Raw genomic sequence first — 21,823 nt, forward strand, 5'->3', positions numbered from 1 at the left:
CATTGAATGTACCACAGTTGGCTTATCCAATAACCCAATGAAGGAGTTTTGGCAATTAGGAGTAAAGCTGCTTAAACATTTGCTCACAGGTTTTCATGTGAATGCAATGTATCCATACATTGACGTAAATATCAAGGAGCACAAATGTTGGATGGTATGTAAGACTTTGTTTAGTTTTGCTCAATCTGGCAACCCTGTGCTCCTTGCACTTCTTTTGAAGAGGCACAGGACAAGGACATATTTCAATGAGAAAATGCAGTAAAGGACATTTGATCTTTATTCGCTCACTCATTAGCCCACTTATTCATGTGCTGTTTATTGAACAAAACTATGTGCTAGGCCCTGGGAAGGCAAACACCACATGTCACAGAAGAAACAGATGCAGCAACACAGAGCAATAGTGTGTAACAAGGGCGTGTGCAAAGGTTTCCAACATACAAGCTGTAGAACAAAGAAAAAAGACAGAGAAATTTCCCCTGGGGGGTTAGGAGGGAGAGCCCTAGAATGCCCTCCCCCTGCCAGAAAAAGAGAGCCTTCCTCTTGAAGGATGTGGATCATCCATGCAGGGGTACTGATGAGACACAGGTGAAGGATCGGACGATCCAGACAGAGGTGCAAAGGTGGCAACTAGCTATGACACACATTTATTCAGTAATGCTGAATGCCTTTCTATTATCCTGGGCCCAAGGACACAGGTCTCACCCAACAGGCAGCCTTGACAAGTATCCTACAGGAGAACAATGAGCACAGGTTAGTGCAACTCAGAACTGGGGGCCTTTCCCACGGTTGGGAACAGAGGTACCTTGAAAGAGTGCTCCTTTTTTTCCTGGGTATTTCTCCCCTTCCACTATCAGGAACTCTCCCTTCTGCCCTAAAAGGAAACTACCACCATCAGTTTCCCCCAAAGGAAGAGAAACATACATGTGTACAAACGGGGGTCCCCCTCTACCAGAATTTCAAGACTTGGTTTAGGGCTTTTTCTCCCTAACTAGTGACATTTCCTACGTCAAGGTCCCCCTCTCAAGTTTCGTCCCTATTGTCCCACACGAGATTTGTGTACCTTGTGTCCCCAGGTGCTTATTAGACATGTCTTAAGAGGCATGTCAAGATTTATAGGTACACTTGATCAAATGGCTGGAAAGATGTGAGATGTTTTGCTGTGCCTCGTTCATTCCATATGCACACAGCAGCCAAGCCTTTGGCAAGAGACCAACGGATATGATTTAGAAAGTCTGAGTAGCTCATGCAGGACGTAAGTAGCTGACAGATAAAGAAACACGGAAACTTTGTGCTTTAATGGCAAGGTAAACTATCTAGAAGGGGCATTGATCTGTTCAACAAGGATTGATTTTCTTCACTCTCAGCCCCTGGAACAAATCTGCGAGTTTGCACCAGTAATTTATGTGTTTATGTATACCTAGTATATTTTATATTGATTCAGGGTGGAAGACGACAATAACCAAGTGACCTGCTGAATGAGGCACGCTTGGAGGCCAGGTAAGGAGATGCGATTTAAAGTACATTAAAAGACATGGTACAAGTGTTGCCTGAGCACTGAGACAGGGGAGCAGACGGCTCCATGACCTGTGCTCCTTGGAGAAACCTGAACAATCTGAACAGTCTGATTTTGTCCCACCTGAGATTTTAAAATGATATCAGTCAACAGAGAGGTAACTTGTTCATGGGTGAACTTCTAAAAACAGGGGATTTCTGATTAATTCATAGAATATGGGACATTTGAATAAATTTCAAGACGACGTTTTCACGAGGTGAAGTTAATTCTAGTGTGTGTGTAGACAGAGAATGGAAAATGAATATTTGTTCAACATTTATTCCTTCAGTGGATCCATCGTTCCTTGAGCCTGTGTTGACAGAGCACTACAAATGCCTGGGAGTATGCCACGTTCCAGGCATAAACTTATTAATGCAATAACACTTCTCTAAGGTGACAGTTAACTAAACAGCAGCTATAACACCAGATCTGAGAGCTATGGAATCACCACAGAGAGAAGCACAAGCTCACCTTTGTGCGAAAACCAACAGATGATGCATTCTAGAAAAGGAGAAGTATAAAGCAATCTTTGACCCCAGTCGTGAATGCATCAGCAGATGAAAGTGTGGTCTGGACAGAGACTAGACCTGCATGGTGCTTCCACACCAATTATGTCCATCCCTACCAGTTACTCGCTGTTCATTCCAGAGGACTTAGCTCTGTTCTCACGTCTGAAAAATAGAGATACTAAGCATACCTAATTTGCAGACTATTAAAAGGATCGATTGAGATGATAAAGCTCAAACGCTTAGCCCATGGCGGTTCAAGGCTGATCCTGAGGAACTTGCCTATTTGTTCGCCCCTTCCTCTACCACGAAGAGTGGACGAGTGATTTCCTGCTCTTCCCATCCCCTACCCCGGAATAAGGCAAGCTACTTCCTGAGCAACAGGGAGCAGAGAATGAAAAGCCCTGCTTCTGTCCTTTGTGTGAAGCCATCCAAAGCCATGTGCAGTGGCTGCTGAGACGGTACGTGAGTCTCACAACTCCCATTTTTCTTCTCTAGAATTTCTTATCATTTCATTTTTATTTTCTATCATTTTAGGATATTCTTTTTTTTTCTTTTTTTGATGTATGTATTTTATCATTATTATTTTTAATAATAACTATTTTTAATAGTTACAACTTTTTTTTTCTACTGTACAGCATGGTGTCCCAGTTACACATACACGTACACATTCTATTTTTGCACATTATCATGCTCCATCATAAGTGACTAGACATAGTTCCCAGCACCACACAGCAGGATCTCATGGCTAATCCATTCCAAAAGCAATAGTTTGTATCTATTAACCCCAAGCTCCCCAACCACCCCACTCCCTCCCCCTCCCCCTTGGCAACCACAAGTCTATCCTGCAAGTCCATGATTTTCTTTTCTGTGGAAAGGATCACTCATGCCGTATATTAGATTCCAGATATAAGTGATATCATATGGGTATTTCTCTTTCTCTTACATTGTCTTCTACCGACAAAGGGTTTCCTGGGAGGCAGGCAGAGCTGGGGTCAAATCCCATCCCTAATACGTTGATTTATGCTTTGTTACTTCTCCTGGGCTCACTGATTTATAATCTCATGGGATTATAATTAGCAAAGGTGGACCATATACAGTCGCTAGGTTTTTGCAATTTTTACACCTGTCATGTGTGCATGGCTTTACTCTTGGGTTTGTTCTTGGTTCAATGGAAGATGCTGGACCTTTGAAATGTAGAAACAAAGTGAGAGGATGTCCCTGATCCTTTGGCCTGGGGAAGTGGATGCACCCACTGCCACGACAGAGGGCCCCTCCTGGCACACTGGCACGGCCCTCCTCTTACCAGGCGCTTCTTGGTACGCCCACCCATCTCCTACTCCTGGAGCTGCCAGATGGCACATATGTAGCAATATTCCTTAAGTAAGAGGATAAATATTTATTCTTATTTCCTGTAATGAGCATGCCTAATTTTATAACCTCTTAATAAGAAGCAGAAACCAAAAATAAAAGGATCTTTTAAAAACTATCAGCATTTTTTTGGACATTTAATTTAGTCTGTCAGTACTCTGTTTACAGACTCACGGGATTCCAACTGTACCCTGTTATAGGTAAAGCAGTTTGTTGCCATTTTACTTTATCAAAGAGCACAGCACAAAGATAAAGTTATCTTAAGCACAGGCTGCAGGTAAAAAAAAAAAAAACAACAACAAAAACAAAACAAAACAAAAAAACAAAACCCACAAACTTAAAAACTTACGAAAGTATGCGCATATTTCCCCAAGTAGCACAGAACACGGAGAAACTAGCCTCGCGGCCTGACAACATCACCAGACTTGAGAAAAGGAGTGCCTGGAAATGCGATTTTGACCTTGGCATGACTTAGAGTAATTCCTCTTCAGACCAGCTGTTTTTAGCCCAAACACCAAAGCTAGCAAGAATGAAAAATGTAACAGCGTTTCAGCTGAGTCAGAAGGAAGGAGAAAGACACGAGTTTGTCACACAGCACCAGGCACATTCTTGCCTTTTATTGGTGATGAAGTGACAGGAGGAAAGGAGGATTCCCAAATGCCCTCAATATGTCTTTGCCTCACACTATTCATGCATCTGTGAAAAAATCTGCAATATTTCCAAGCATTGGAAGTAGAGTGAAGACTTACATGAAGGAAGCTATTTACTTTATTGGGATCCCCCACTCTACATTATTATGCATGATTAGCTGTGACAGGGACCTTCGGACAACTGAAACACTAACTGCTGCACTAAGTGGTTCTTCCAACAATCACAGGACTGTTGAATTAAGTAGAGCAGATGTGGATTCTCAGCTGCCATTTCTCTTTCAAATTTTCATTAGGTCCTCTCTGTTGTAAAATTCTTTTAAGTGCTTCCCAGAGAAACTTAAAACATTTTTTTTTCAAGCTGAAAGCCTTCCCACTAAAATCTGGAACAAGATGGGATACCCACCCTTACCACTTTTAATCCACATAGTATTGGAAGTCCCAGCCATGGCAATCAGATAAGAAAAAGAAATAAAAGGTATCCAAATTGGAAGAGAAGAGGTAAAACTGTCACTATATGCAGATGACATGATACTACATACAGAAAACCCTAAGGACTCTACACAAAAACTACCTGAACTTATCAACAGATTCAGCAAAGTAGTAGGATACAAGAAAAACATTCAGAAATCAATTGCATTTCTGAATACTAACAATGAAATATTAGGAAAGGAATACCCAAAAATATTTTAAAATCCCACCAAAAAAATTAAATACCTAGAAATAAACCTAACCATGGAGATGAAAGACTTATAGAGTGAGAACTATAAAACATTAATCAATGAAATTAAAGAGGATTTAAAGAAATGGAAAAATATCCAATGCTCCTGGATTGGAAGAAGTAATATTGTAAAAATGGCTGTATTACCCAAAGCAATCTACAGATTCAATGCAATCCCTATCAAATTACCCATGACATGTTTCAAAGAACTAAAACAAATAATCCAAAAATTTATATGGAACCATAAAAGATCCAGAATTGCCAGAGCAGTCCTGGTGGGGGGGGGGGAACAATAGGAGGTATAACTCTCCCAGACTTCAAATGATATTACAGAGCTATGGTAATCAAGACAGTGTGGTACCGGTACAAACACAGACATACAGATCAACAGAACACAATAGAGAACCCAGAAATAAACCCCAACACCTACGGTCAATTAATCTTTGACAAAGGAGGCAAGAATATAAAATGGGAGAAATACAGTCTCTAGTGCAAGTGGTTCTGGGAAAACGGGAAAGCTGCCTGGAAATCAATGAAACTAGAAGACACCCTCACATCAAGCACAAAAATAAACTCCAAATGGCCTAAAGACTTAAGCATAAGACAAGACACCATAAAATTCCAGAAGAGAACACAGGCAGAAAAACATTCTCTGACATCAATCATACAAATGTTTTCTTAGGTCAGTCTCCCAAGAATAGAAATAAAACCAAAAATAAACCAATGGGATCTAATCAAACTTACAAGCTTTTGCACAGTAAAGGAAATCATACAAAAAGAAAAGAGAAAAGAAAGAAAGAAAGAAAGAAAGAAAGAAAGAAAGAAAGAAAGAAAGAAAGAAAGAAAGAAAGAAAGGAAGGAAGGAAGGAAGGAAGGAAGGAAGGAAGGAAGGAAGGAAGGAAGGAAGGAAGGAACCTATGAAATGGGAGAAAATAGTTGCAAACAATGCAACTGACAAGGGCTTCATCTCCAAAATACACAAACAACTCATATAACTAAACAGCAAAAAAAACCCCATAAACAACCTCATGGAAAAATGGGCAAAAGACTTAAATTGACATTTTCTACTTTTCCATAAGGGTGGCCAACAGGCACCCATTACTCTGCTTTGCTTTGAAATTTATCCCTGAGAAGAAATGATGTATATAGCCAGAGAGAGAGGCATTACTATGAAAAAATATCTAATGTTTGGTTTTCACACTGTAAGGGGGAAAAGGAACCTAAAGACTGTGGCACTTCAGGATGCGAAAATCTCCTGAATTCATCAGAAGAAAAACATAACATTAATAGTGGGTAGCAGTATCTGGTTATTCTATAACTACCCTTCAATTCATCCTTTTAAGATAATGATGAGGAGTTCCCGTCATGGCTCCGTGGAAACAAACCTGACTTGTATGCATGAGGACACAGTTTGCATCCCTGATCTCCCTCGGTGGGTTAAGGATCTGGCGTTGCCATGAGCTGTGGTGCAGGTTGCAGACACAGCTCAGATCCTGCATTGCTGTGGCTGTGGTGTAGGCCGGCAGCGGCAGCTCTGATTCCACACCGAGCCGGGGAACTTCCATATGCTATGGCTGTGGCCCTCAAAAGCAAATAATAATAATAAATGTTTCAAACGTTAATGTACAAGAACATCGGCCTTTTGTCAAGTCAGCCCACGTTTGTGTGTCTGGAGTGACGGTGCAGTATTTTAGATCAGCTTCTCATGGTTTCACGCCTCACCTCGACATCACAGGCAGAAGAAAGAGTAAGAGGCAGTGAAGAGCAAAGCAGGACCATAGTATTCTCAGGGAACGGAAGCAGTTCTTACAGATGGAGCACAGGATTCAAGGAGGGGCAGGATGGGGGATGGATGTGCGTATATGTATAAATGAGCAGGGGCCAGATGTAAGGGCCAGGATGGGTCTTCCATAGCAGACCCGAGACGGCGCTCCTAGGAAACCCCGCGAGCAAGGTCAGCCCTTGGTGGGCATCTGGGAATGTGGAGTTGAGAAATGTCGCCACCTTTCCTGATAAGAAAGGCTCTCTGGGCTCAATTGTTTGCACAGTGTGGTTTGTGCTGACTCGTTATTCCTCTGAGAGTCTGGAATGTGGGCACCAGCTTGGCAGGGGGTATCTCTGAGACCAGTCCACCTAAAACCCTGCATGGAGATTCTGCAATAAGCTTCACTGGTAGCCGACATGTCACACATGCTGTCACAAGTAAACAATGTGCTCTTTTGCACACATGCATGCACACTCACACACACACACAAACATTCCCCCCCCAACACACACAGGCTCCAAACAAGCAAACAAAAACCCAAGCCCTTTCATTTATGAAGGACTGAGGAAGTTGCACCTCATAGTAAGTTAACTAAGTCAGAAAGAGAAAGACAAATACCATATGCTATCACCTCTCTATGGAGTCTAATATATGACACAAATGAACTTTTCCACAGAAAAGAAACTCGTGGACTTGGGGAACAGAGTTGTGGTTGCCAAGGGGAAGTGGGAGGGAGTGGGATGGACTGGGAGTCTGGGGTAAACAAATGCAAACTATTGCCTTGGGAATGGAGAAGCACTGAGATCCTGCTGTATAGCACAGGGAACTATATCCAGTCACTTGTGATGGAGCATGGTGGAAGATGATGTGAGAAAAAGAATGTGTATGTATATTTATATATGTATGTATGTATGTATTTATATATATATATAAAGCTGGGTCACTTTGCTGTGCAGTAGAAATTGACAGAACACTATAAATCAACTACCATGGAAACAATAACAATCATAAAAAAGCGATGGATAATCACCATTCGATTTTGAATTAATCACAAGCTTACACTATGGTTTAAATATGTGAGAAGAAAGATTATCCAGCCCACTGGAAGGTGAGAAAAACTTCTAAAACTTCAGAATGGTCCCAATCCCTTGAACAGTCAAAAATACTTATTCCATTCAGTATAGAGATGTTTTAAAAATCTGAACGTTGTTTCACACATAAGGTGTATTTTCCCAAACTCTGGTCATAAAGAAAGTAGCAACTTCAGGAGCCAGCGTGTTAAAATAAGGTATGTTCTTAACCTAGTTTATGGACTTTCACATCAGCTGCTTACCTTGATGCTAGAAACCCAGAACTCAGTGTGTACTGTTAGATAATGGAAAGGCTTCTTGTGATAAGAAAAACCCCCACCTTATGATTTACAAAATCACTGACATTGTAAAGTAATGTTCTCTGGTTTACCCCATTAACGCTTCCAAACTGAGTGCTCATTCTTAGACAACAGCCCTGGATCACCTGTCCCTTTGGTTGATTTAAGTAAATTGGAAAATTAATGTCACGTTGTCTTCTGGCTGAAGGGAAATGGTGAGCGTCGCCAAACCTGTAAATGTCAATTTCTCCCCAGATCCAAGGGATATTCCTAGATGCCTCTTAATTATTTCTGACATCAGCCTTCAGACTAGCCGTCATAGGCCCTCTTATTTTAGGGGAAAAAAAACCTTAACAACACAATAAATCCATTTCTCACCCCACCTTCATTTTTTCCAGATGACTCTCAGATTGAATTTTTTCCCCTTTAAAATTCATTTTAAGCATTTTCTCAGGTCTGTGGTGGCCCATGAATGCTCTCTATAGGAAGAGAGAATATATTTTAGAGTGTATTTTTTAAAAGATACATAATAAAATACCCTGTGTGTCTTTAGAGTCAGTTTTTGTCTTCAAGCTTCAGACCCCACAATTCTTTCCCCCCGTCCTCTTCCTCAAAATTCTTTCATTTGTCTTTTTTTTTTAATTGTAGTTGATTGACAACATTGTGTCAATTTCTGCTGTATAGCAAAGTGACCCAGTCATACATATATAGACATTCCTTTTCCAATATTATCTTCCTTCTTGGTCTAGTCCAGGAGATTAGATAGAGTTCTCTGTGCTGTACAGTACAGCCTCATGGCTTATCCACTCTAACCGTCAAAGTGTGCATCTACTAACCCCAAACTCCTCATTCATCCCACACCCTCACTTTCCCCCTTGGCAAACACGGGTCTATCCTCTATGTCTATGGAGATCTCAAGATTCTTGATGAAACACTGAAAGTCTAAGCCAAGTCAACATGGGAGTATGCACGCAACCTTCAAAAACCATTCGCCTATGTAGAAAATATAAACCAGAAGACAATGGCAGAAAGCAACAAAATCCACTTTGGCCTAACACATGAGACCAAAATGTACACAATAAATCAGCAATGTGAATGAACCCAAGATGGGCTTTTCTAAGCCCAGGTGATGAGTCAGTCCCAGGACCTGTCCTTGGGGCTGTAACAGCTTCCAGCTTTCTACCCCAGGACACGATGTCGTGAGCGCCTCCCCCAGGGGTGTCAGTATCTTTTATTCCTGGGTGAGAAAAAGAAACATGCATTGTCGCAAATAACCTACTGATTCATTGCCAATGTTTCAGAGATATGAAGCCAGGAGAAGACTAGAAGATGCATGAATGGAAAATGGGCCTGTCCTCCGAGGCCCTAGAGAGAGCAGGTTTGGTGCGGAGAGAACAGGAGAAGAGCTGTGGTGTAGGTCACAGACGTGGCTTGGGTCCCGTGTTGCTGTGGCTATGGCGTAGGCGGGCGGCTGCAGCTCCAATTCGACCCCTAGCCTGGGAACGTCCATATGCTGCAGGTGTGGCCCTAAACAGCAAAACATAAAGAACAGAAATAACAACGAAAGCAATCACCGAGATGGATAAAGTCATACCTCCACTTACCACTGCTTCCGTGGGATGCCCTCGCCTCAGGTTGGCTTCTAGAACGCCTGGCGGTGGAAAGAAACAGACCGGGAAGGGATACTGTTCATCCTTCTTGTGTCCTCTTCAAAGACCACCTGCTAGTCCCCAATACCATAACTGTATTGGTATATCATTGTGATGAATTCAAGCCCAGAAGAGGGAATCTCTTCTAATCAAATATTTGATGACTCCATCTTGGCAGTTGCTAAACTAGTTCCATGACTTTCTTCTCCCTTTCCAGGGAGTGGGCCATGTTGCCTTTCCCAGCAGATTTTCTTTTTAAAGGAGACATTCTTCACCAGAATGCTCTCCTGAGCCTTGCGGAAGGTTAGCATCGCTGATCCTGGAATCCTGTTCCCCTCTTAACCTGGCCGGCCCATGCCACTTGATTATGCCTGCTGAGCCTTCTATCCTGGACCAAATGGTTTGTTTAGTTGACTAGCAGAGGCTGATCACATTAGCTTTCAGGACATCAAAAGAGTGCTCAAAGGGAGTATGTGTCACCTTTTTATGGTTTACGAGACATCATGTTCCTGGTTTTAACGGACTGCACTACGTGGGAAAAAAGACTTTCATCTCTGTACGACTTCAGTGCCTGCCTCAGCCCTCAGCAAACATGAATGAAGAAAAGGAATAAACAATGCCATCTATTTGATCTACCTGAAGGCTTTGGATAAAATCAATCCTGATAGTAAAGATGACACTTATAAGCGTTCTATAATGCTTGACAGGACAATTATGAAGAGAAGTAATGCATTAGCACTTCTTTTTTTATTGTTTGTGTTTTTAGGGCCGTACCCACAGCTTATGGAAGTTCGCAGCCTAGGGGTGGAATCGGAGCTATAGCTGCTGGCCTACACCACAGCCACAGCAAAGTGGGAACCAAGTCGCATCTGCGACCTATACCACAGCTCAGGGCAACACTGGATCTTTAACCCACTGAGCAAGGCCGGGGATTGAATCTGTGTCTTCATATATACTAGTCAGGATTATCACTGCTGAGCCATGACAGGATCTCCAGTACTTATTTTTTAAAATTGATTTTTATTTTATGGGTGCACCCGTAGCATATAGAAGTTCCCAGACTAGGGACTGAATCTGAGCCACAGCTGCAATAAGCCTCAGCTGCGGCAGTGCCAGATCTTTTAACCAACTCCACTGCTGGGCCAGAGATGGACTCCATACCTCTGCAGCAACCTGAGCTGCTGCAGTTGGGATTCTTAACTCACTGCACTACTGCAGGAACTCCACCCTAGTACTTCTTCATTCTTGTGTTAGGCACATTCCCTGGCTCAAATACCTAAGGGCTTAAATATGTGCATTTTATGCCATCAGTAGAATTACCTCTATAGTTTAGCCTTAATATGAAAAAAAAAATGTAAAACCTTTCCTTAATGTCTATTTTTGTTGGCTTAGAGTATGTATGTATGTAATGTGGCTGGAATTAATTTTACCTTTGTGCATAGCCATCTACAGACGATTGTCATACAGGCATCCTCGGTTACCATAACCCAACCATTGACATCTTGTCTCGATAAATCATGAATGTTTCCCACTCCCGGTGGATTTTCTCAGAGCTGAGAGACATTCAAGCAAAGATACACTTGGGGCTCAACTAGACAGGGGGTGGGGCACATATGCACGGGGACTGGTGATGCAGGAAACCCACAGGAAACCCACAGGAGACGGAGGATCTACCTTTACGATCTTCAATGTCCATAAGAGAACAAAATGCTCCCAACAGCCTCCCATCCACTGTCTGAGAAAAATCTCTGGCAGCATTTCTCTGTGTGTATATGGATTCCATCAGGAGCGGTGGTCTTAAGGGCAAAATGAGAGCCCCTTTCTCTGCAAATGCTGCAGAGTTTTTGTAACTTCTCTCCCAGCAGACACATCCCAGGTTCCCAGTCCTCCTGCTTACCATTCCCACTGTACCTGGGACTACTCAGTCTAAGGGGTCAATTCGATAAAGAAAATGCATCTAAGATGAAAATATAAGGACATTACCCACAAAAGGCAACTTGGGTATTTTCAGGAACCCAACTGGGAACATTCTTAGGTCGATCATTGGAAATCTTTGGAAACATTCACACTAAAATGTAAATATTCTGATATTTCAGTACAACTAATCAGGTGTAGAACCAAGAGACTAGTTTTGAGTCTGATGCTAATTAGCAGTGCGATTTTAGGCAACATAATAAAGTTCCTGGAGTTTCTCTGAAATGCAAGAGTCTGGGATGACTAATTTAACCTTAACGTCCGGTGAAGTTATGAGGTCCTGGACTATAATCTTCTTTCTGGTCTTTATTAGAGAAATATATATTATGTTGCAATATTCCTTTATTGGATTAAAGGGTTTCTCCTTCCTCCACCATAAACCATTTTTAAAACGGTTTTCATGACTTACCTCTATTTCCATTTTGTATTTGATGACACTCAGCTCATCCAGATTTTTAAGAGAGCAATGCTAAACCCTCAGGAGATTAGGCTGGGATGCACCATTTATAAAATATTTATGGCATCTAGTAGAGAGCTCTGAATAATAAATGGCTTCTATTTAAATGATGATAGACTGTTTAACATTTTCAACTTTGCTTTTTCAGTAGCTATAAAGTATTCTCAATCTCATTTGATTTGTGATCTTCAGAATAGCTCTAATCAAGTATATAATTTAATAATCTTATTCACAGATAATTTTTATCTATATTTGGTTTTGCTTTTTGTTTCATAACAATAGTAGGAAAGGATCCCCAACAAAAATAATTTTTTAGATTAAAGTTGGAAGCCTCTGGTTTTAGTTTGGAAAAGCCACAGTTAGTCTGAAATGCATTATTAAGCTGTCTGTAATGATACTGAAAAGCTGGAGAGGTTTAATTCCACAATAGCTGTTTCATTTTTAAATTCGACACATCTTCAGTTTATGCAACATGTCTGAAGACTGCACAGCTGTTTTTATTTATAGCCTAACGGTGGGATTTCACGTGTCAAAGATGCTATGACAAATAAGTGTCCTCATGCGCACTGCATTCTGGGAGGAGGTCCACTTACAAGCCAACAAGATGTCAAGAAGTATCACTGTAATCCTTGTAGCCGCAAAGAGACTGAATTATGATTCTTCTCCAGTTCTTGCTCTTCAAGAGCTATTACAAGAGAAGTTCCCATGATGCAGGAGAGTCCATTAATTTACATAACATGCTTACTATTTTCAGTTAAAGAAAAGGAAGTTAAACTCATCTTCAGGCCTTAATACTAGCCACATTCCTCAGCAGTAACAGGAGGGTGGTACACTACAGTGATGCCAAGACTCTGATAAGCTGGCAGGTAGTGAGGAGGTATGTTTCAGGGGCTTCAAAGAGGAGTTCTGGGTTTATAGGCACATCCAGTCACTGGCTTGCCTGTGTCTGATATGGGTGACTTACAGGGCTTCTCTCAAAATTCTGCCCCATACAAAGACTCTACAGAGTCTAAGGACTGGCAGTGCCACTTATTCATTGCCTGGATCTCTTACAAAGTAAACACCAAATTTATTCTCCTACATACAAGTACATGACCTATCGTTGTTTTCCAAGCAAAGACTGAAAGGTACCAAGTGGAAGACCTTTGCCATTGCTTCTTCCAAAAACATTGATTAGTTCCCAGCTCATCCTTCTCAGTCAAGTTGGCTATAGGAACCCCAGGGGTCTTCCTTCTCCTTGCAGTACAGTTGGCTTGCTGATGGCCAGTGGACTCACCCTACTCCAGATTATGTCAAGATCAGCTGGGTTCATGTGCCCTGGCATGATGGTCTTTGCAAGTAAGGCTATTTGAAGAGGCAATAAAACATAGGATTTTTATTTCTCTCTCCTTTGTGACTGCTTGTTTTAAACTGCAGTTGGGCTTGTAAATATTTTTGTTACCAAGAATCACTGGACTATAGAAGGATTGCAACTTCATTATATGTTTTTCATATTGGTTTCTGTGAGAGCTCTGTGGCAGTGTTTCAGGCATTAAGTAGAACAAGTCTTCGATAGAGAAGAGTAAAACCTCATGCAATATTCCATCCGTATTGGGAAGATTGTCTAAAAATTGACTGCCTTTGACAACAGGAACAATAGGTCTGTTATTCATGTTACAAAAAAAAAAAAAAAACTTACCACAAAGGTGAGCCAGAAATTACTGCAAGCAGGAAGTTCTTTTCCACTACTCATTTTCATAAATTTGCAAAACATTTTCTGTGCAACATATTCAGCTATATGCATTCACCAAGCGAGTGAGATGTTTTATTATAAAAATATGTATTTACATGTGGAGATTATCTGAATTATTTCCTACCGTTTTCTTCCACTTTTAGTTCACATTGTTATTTTTTTCATTTGTTTCTGAGTTGTGTTTTTATAATAAAGGCTCCCTTTTCTATGGAGTTTGTCTTTCCTTATGAAATTACTCAAAGGGATCTTTCTCAGTCTACAAAATATAGGCAATCAGCCTTCTTACGTTATGTTTAAACTGAATCATTCGTTTCTCCACAACAGCATGCCAGTTTTCCAGCAGTTGGGAAATGAAACAAATGATGGCATTGCAAGAAGCAACCGGGTACCTGTCAGGTAGAGGGCTGATTAACAGATACCACCTGAAAGCCATTTCTGTCAGTTCATTCTAGAAAAAGCAGAACGCTCACCCCCACCTGATCCCAGATAACGTATGTGTCTGATTCTTCAGCAGTGAAATTTTGGGGTCAGAGACCAAGCCTTTCTATCAAAAATTTCTAGCTTCCATAGTCAAAGTTCCTCTAATGCAAAAGCAATATCGGCATTTTCCCCCTCTCCCTAATCTCAAATAAAAATAGCATCTTATTCTGCAATTTCAAAACAGAAGTGTTCCATCTCCGTTCGCAGATGGACTTGCCTGTATTTCTTTGAAAATATGCTTTCGTCTATTTTCAAAACTCATCCTGGTGAGATGAGTATTTATCATAATAATTACCCAAAGCTACCTGAGGCAGGCCCTTTTGTCAAAACACACCATGATGTTTTTGAAAAGACATTTTGAGTATTGAGAAAGAAAGCTCCACCGTAATCCTTGAGAGGTGTATAAAGGTGGGGAAGAATGGATTGGTAAAAGACTAAAGAAGCAAGTGGTCCAAGAGAAAATCAGTGTTATTATGACAAAGCATCGCTAAGGACTTCGTCGCCTTGTTTAAACGTTATTACTCAAAGACATAGAAATGATACAGATAATTATGAAGCAAATATGAATGTCGAATCTTGAAATGAACCTGTGAGAACCCAGGTGCACAAAAGTGAAGCCAAAGAGAATTCAGAACATTCTGTGACCGTCTCGGAAACTCCTGGCATGGAAACAGGGTGGAAACATGTTTCAAGGGGCACCAATAAGAGAGCTCGCTGTCTGGACTGGCCTTGGCCGCTGCAGGATGAATCCCCATTTTTCTAAACCTGGGCATTCTCACCCCATGCTATGGAGGCCTTGCCACGTTTCTTAGCAAGTAAATGGTGTGGAGACGTCCCTCCACGATCAGAAACAGCTCACGATGCTTCTGATGTCTCAGGGCTTTGTGTGGGATCTAACTGGTTGATAGCCCTGGGGTCTAACTTCCACAGAGTTGCTCTCCATCTAACCGCACGCTGATCCCCACGGTGGAACGAGAGGAGAAGCAGAGCTGCAGACAGTAACCTGTCTCTCCAGCCCTTTGCCCATAAGTACGGTCTTGTTAACTGCCCCGTGAGCAGCAAAGGACAGGGGTAAACAATGGGAACCAAGCTGGGGTTTTCAGGATGAACACATACCACACCACCTAATTATTTCCTTACTTTGAATATATTCTTCTAAAGAACCCAAACTTCAGAACTGTCAAAGCAAACCTCAGAAATGGGGAAGGCTGACAGGAAAAAAGCCAAACAAAGCAAAGCAGCCCATGTTTCAAGGACGGGGACTTTCGGTTCAATTAGATTTCCTTGCTGTCCAAAGAGTGGGTGCGGTGACCCACGGTGCGTGACCCACAGTGTAGAAAATTTGTCAACATAACATAAGGATGTCAAAAGAATTCAGTCATTTTCCTATGTGCTTGTTTCAGCCATTCTGCTTGAATTTCTATTATTGGAATTGATGATAAATACATTGAGGGTCATGTGGTGAAACCAACACCCCCTTTAGAGAAAACCGAGTTTCACGGGCAACGAATAACAAATCCACTTTGGAAAAAAAAATCAATGCCACGCAATTCACTGAGGCCAGACACCTGCCACCATCCATCCTTGGTTTAAAACCCTTAAATCGTTGAAGGCTAGTGGACTTGGGGTCACTCCAGAACGACACCCGAGGGACCAACTCAGAATCATTGATAGGATAGGCAGTGTGGCATTTTATTGCCTAAAACAGAGACGGCGTTAAGTCTCCTGAGTCTAAAGGAGAGAAAGAAGATATTTTTCAGAACTGTTTAAATAAATGTCATTCTGTTTATCAAAACAGAGAAATCTGGCAGGCATTGCTCACCATATGGGACTTTTGAAATCATATGAGAAACATCTGATGATGTGTTTAGTTGAATATTATTAAAACTGTATGCAAACCCTTGGGAGAGCTTTTGGCCCAAGTTCCCTGAAATCACCCACTGGAGCATCTTATCTGATAAGACTGTTGTGTGCATAAATTATTCCGAGATAAATAAAGCAGAGCCTCCATGAAACTCACTCAGTTCTCCTTTGCTGAGCTGATTCCATGAGTAACTGTAATAATAGTATCTATAATCAGTTATTTTGATTCTAAAGATAATTTAATCAAGCCATTGCCTATCATTTGTGAAAGTAACAGGATCAGTATAAAAATGAGGGTGTCATGCTACTTAGGAAAGCTAGATATACCCCACAAGCTGAAAGAGCAGGTAGTGGAAAGCCTGAGAGGGTGGAAGCATGGGGCTGGGCAATGGTCACCTCTGGTTCCTCTGAGTCACCTTCTCATCAGGGCCTCAGCCACAACCTCACGTTCACTCCTTCAAAACGCAAGTTTGCTCTCAAGGAATGCAACTTGAAAACTGAGGTGCACCGAAGACTTGGGAGGTCAAGGACCCTGTTATTTCAAGTTCAACTCGCTGTTAACCAAATGAATGGACTTAGATGTGACATTCCCATCAAGTTGCTAAAGCAGAGCCCCAAGCAAAATATTTCAGAGCAGGGTTTATAGTCTGTAAGAGGATTTTTACGAGTGGGACGTTACAGCTGCTACCATATGTGAATGGACAACTACATACGCTCAAAAACAGCATTCGCTAACATCAGGCGGAAACCCACAGTCTCAGTACATCAGGTTCTTCGGACAGGTGAGAGGTCAGGTGAGACAGAAGCCCAGATGCTCTTCTCAAAGCAGGATCCCTCCCTGACATGAAGCCGACGACTCACCCTTCATGAGGAACAAGGAGCCCGTGCCGAGGCCGCATTCACTCATTCCTGCACCACTAACGTGTTCACAGTAAATTCTGAGGGTTTTTCCCCTTAGGATTTCTAGGAGAGTGTCCTGATAAGAACACAGGGTAGAACACTCAGATTTAGAAAGGAGACTTAAAAAAAAACCGGAGATACAGAACCTAGTTGTGTCGGCAAAAAAAGTGTGTGTGAAATAATTGCAGCTGCAACCTAGGAGTTGTGTTTTCCTTTGCAGCCCTCTCCTAAATCTCTGGCTTTTGCTTCCACCTGTACCTACCATCCAGAGACCATGGGGTGGATATTTATGAAGTGCCGAACTCAACATTAATTTCCTACCTCTGGACATGCGCTTTTCCCCATAAGTGTGTAAAATATTTAACCAATCAAGGTTGCGGCACAATTCCTTTACAATAAGGAATCGACTACTGTCAGCATAAATCTGTTCCTTAAAGGGCTGGCAGCAATCAACACAATGGCGTGAATTTGTAAATGTGGAGTTTTCTGTTCTTTATTTCAAGTCTATTTGTCATCCTTGGGGCACGTCCCTAGAGCTCTACCACACTGAAAACAAACATGCTATAAATTTAAATCACAGAGTTGCCAGATAAAACCCAAGATGCCCTGTTAAATTTGAATTATATTTTCTTGGGACATAATTCTCCTACAAAAATGACCTGATATTTATATGAACTTCAACTTTAACGAGGCATCTTATATTTTTATTTGCTGAATCTGGCAAAGCTAGCCATAAATACAAACTGTGCATGTCCATAAAAAAGCAAGCATTAGAGGAGAATGAATTGATATTTGCTTCTATTCATGAATTATAGAAACAACAAAATATAAGTAGGATCCAAGTCAATAATCCTATTGGCTGTAACTCAAGGAAGACTTGGGTGGAAAATCCCTTGATCAAAGCAAACCTTTGATCAGCTGCAAAATGAAAGACTTGTTCACATATGCCAGACATATGTTAATGTGTACAGTGAGGATAGAGCCTGGTAAATATATTAGAGTCAGAAAGATCCTCCAAAGTTGTAACTGTAGCATCTGAAATCTCCTACAAATGATACAGTTTGGCATACACAGAGTCTCCTGCAAATGATACAGTTTGGCACACACAGAGCCAACACCCGCAAACATAACCCATATAGTAATCCATAATCTTTGTCACAACTACCCAATTCCATTACTGCAGCTCAGATGCAGCCATACTCATTGCAGGAAGGAAGGGGGGGGGGTAACTGTGTCCCAGTAAAACTTTATTTACAAAAACAGTGGGCGAAGATGTTAGGACTCACTGGCCCTAGTTTGCCTTCCCTTGACCTAGGGCAGATGAAGAGTCTGTCAGTAGCCCTGTACACTGAAGATACGTAAACTCAGAAGAAGAAACAGCAATCCCACGAATGATTCAATGCCGTCAGTCTGCTCTCATACAATAGCTAGGAATTTGAAAGGCTTGATTTGGTGCTATTACACAAATTTAAACTGTCCGTTGTGGTTAAGAGAAGTTAGTTATCTGGTTAATGACAACAACCAGCTTGATAAATGAGATGTAAATATTGAGGGTTGGAAAGATGAAGATACCCAGGGTGCCTTAACCACACAATCTCTCTCCTTTTCAGAGCTCGCACAGATGGCATTTAAATCAATGTATTGATCCATACCCACAGACAGGATGGGGGAGGAGACAGGAGCAGAAACTGCAGCAACTTCTGGAAACTGAAAAGTGACTAGAAGATGTTCATGGATGAGAAAGCAGTACAATTGCAATCCAGGCTGTGTTCACGCACTCCGTCTCCACCCTAGGAGAGAGGCAAGATGTGAAATGAGAAATCTGGGCCCTGCCAGAGATGTTCTGACCTGAGATAAGGTAGAGCCTGGGCGGTGTGGCCCTGATGTTAGTTTTCCTTAATGACCTCAGCTCCACCTTTCCCATTATCTTCAGTTGTCTTTCAAGGGAGTCTAGTAACAAAGCAAAAAGAGCATTGTTTTATCTGTTTTTTTTGTTTGTTTGTTTATTTGTTTGCTTTTTAGGGCTGCACCCACTGCATATGGAGGTCTAATTGGAGCTGTAGCCACCGGCCTACATAACACCACAGCCACAGCAACGCCAGATCCTTAACCCACTGAATGAGGTCAGGGATCGAACCTGTGTCCTCATGGATACTAGTCAGATTCGTTTTCTCTGAGCCACACAGGAACTCCGATTATCTGTTTTTTCAAAAAGAAAATTACTTTAAAATGTTGAACGAGAAGAATTATTTTTCCCAAGTACCTTAATGCAAACAATTATTTTCAGAGTCTCAACGCACAGTCCAACGGTGTGTCATGAGTTTGAAAGAAAAGCTCTTTCAAGCAGTTGAATCAATACAGGTTAGGAATCTTGATTCTATTAAATGCAGCTGACAGGTGTCAAGATCCAACAAATCTTCACATACAATGCTGTTCCTACTTAAATTATCATCAATCTCACCTTATTTCATGTTATAAAATGTTTAATATTTTATTTCTCATTAATAGGACATAAAACATATGCGCTCCTGGGGTGATTGATTTTTAGGGTTTTTTTTAATTGTTTCTTTTTCATTAAATAACGAGAATAAGTAAGGTTACAGTGCCTCACAGAATTCATGGAGTTATGTCTGAATTTTTATAGATGATTCTTAAGTAATTATTCCCCAAAGCCTAAAACCAACACACATATTTACCAAAACAATTTTATGTCATTGATCATACCCCTTGCTTAACAAAAACTTGCAATTTTATAACTCATCACACTGCATTACTGCAAATTAAATATGAGTAACAGGGTACGGACTTATTAATATAACCTACAATAAAAATGGATAAATTCATCTTATTACCTCTTGACTATTTTTGATCATTAGTCTCACAAAATGTCTACTGTAATTTATTTCCCAGTAGGTCTTGTGATGGTCTTTGAAACACAAATGAACTCATTCATCTCACTTGAACTATTTCATCTGAATGTTTTGACAGAAAGGAACTCTGATACGGTTGATCACATTGAAGAAAAAGGCTGTTCTGCAAATTAGTTTACACAGTAAAAATTTCTCATTTACTGAGAAAGGTTTATACGTATATCCATGGTTTTGACAAAAGCCTATGTAGAGCACATTTTTGCCAAACAATGTAGTATGTGGAAGGTTTATTACAATTCAACAATATTTGGATTGTTCTCAACTCTGTTTATTGGGTTAAAAGAACACCTCTAAAGTGTCAAATTAATAATCTTTTTATAGGTCCTATTTTGGTTTAATTATAAGAATTTGAGAAAAAAAGAACTGAGAGATGGGTAATAAATCCTTTTGAAGAGCATTATTTCCAATGTTTGGTCTTCAAACAACCTATTGGAATAGCCAGCAGGGTTTTTTGTTTTTGTTTTTGTGTTTTGGAGAGGGAGGAATATGCTCCCCAGGGGAGTGTTGGCGGGTGTCTGTAGTCATTTTTGGATGTCACAACTGGATAGATACCACTGACATCTAGTGGAAGAGGCCAGAGATGCTGCTAAAAATCCCCTCATAAATAGGACAGTTCCTTTTCCCCCAAGGTCTGGCCCCAAATGTCAATAGTCCAAGTTGAGCGATCCTTATATACGAATATATAAATAAATTTAAATGGGGGGAGGAACCTCCACTTGTCTCCTTAAACAATTCACTTAAATTTTATTTAATCATTATGAATGTCTATGTTTTAATTAAACAATGTCTGTTTATGTTATTGTGGTTAACTATGCAGTAACAACAAATGTAATGATAACACAAGCTAGAGGAAATTTTTTTTTTAAAACTCCTCAGGCTTATGGTTACAAGACATTTTTTAAAAGTAACATTTAAAATAATCAACCGTTTTGTTTTTGGTGTCTTAGTCTGTTCAGGCTGCTCTTACAAAATAGCAGAAGCTGGATGGCTTACAAACAACAGAAATTGCGTTTGCACAATTCTGGAGGCTGAAGTCCAAGATCAAAGCACCAGGATGGTCAGGTGAGGCTCTCTTCCTGGTTCAGAGCTGAGTCCTCACATGGGGTGGTGGTGGGGGTAAGGGGGGGTCTATGTGGTGTCAATTATAAGGGCCCTAACCCCATTTATGGGGGCTCCACCTTCATGACCTTATCATCACCCCAAAGTCCCATCTCTAAATACCATTATATTGGAGGTTAGCATTTCAACATATGAGTGGTTTGGGGGGAGACACAAGCATTCAGACCACAGACCATAGCTGTAAGCAAAATGAGTGATCAATAAAAGATTCTCGAGCATCGTATAATAGGAAGATACAATTCTCTGCAGAAATCAGAATGGAAACTCAAATTCAAGGAAGAAAACAAATGATGTAAAGTTTCATCCTATTAGAAAGGCACTTTTTCAGGATGTTTAATTACTTATAAAAGGTATCAAGTTGCTGTAGCAACGAGATGACATTACACACATTTAAAACAGTGATATTACAGTTTGGGGTTAAGATGCCTTTATTAACAATATGTTAGGAATCTTATTTTTCCATGGACTTAAAACAATGATGGGAAATTTTAGATGTAGTTAAAGCATGCCAGAAGCTGCACAGAGTGGCAACATCTTTTTAGGGTGTATTTAAATGAAAATGTTTGAAGACCAAGGCTGTATATGACCAATCCAATTCCCTCAAACCACAGGGGGATCCAGACAGATGAGCAAAGATAAAGACCTTCTGGGTCAAAGTCCTCATGCCTTTTCTACCCTTACAGCCCTGGAGCATTTTTGAATAGCAACTTTTCAAATCCCAATATATAGGCATATATTTTGGAGATATTGCGTGTTTGGTTCCAGATCACTGCAGTAAAGCAAATATT

The sequence above is a fragment of the Phacochoerus africanus genome, chromosome X, assembly GCF_016906955.1.
Source record: "Phacochoerus africanus isolate WHEZ1 chromosome X, ROS_Pafr_v1, whole genome shotgun sequence".
NCBI lineage: Eukaryota > Metazoa > Chordata > Mammalia > Artiodactyla > Suidae > Phacochoerus > Phacochoerus africanus.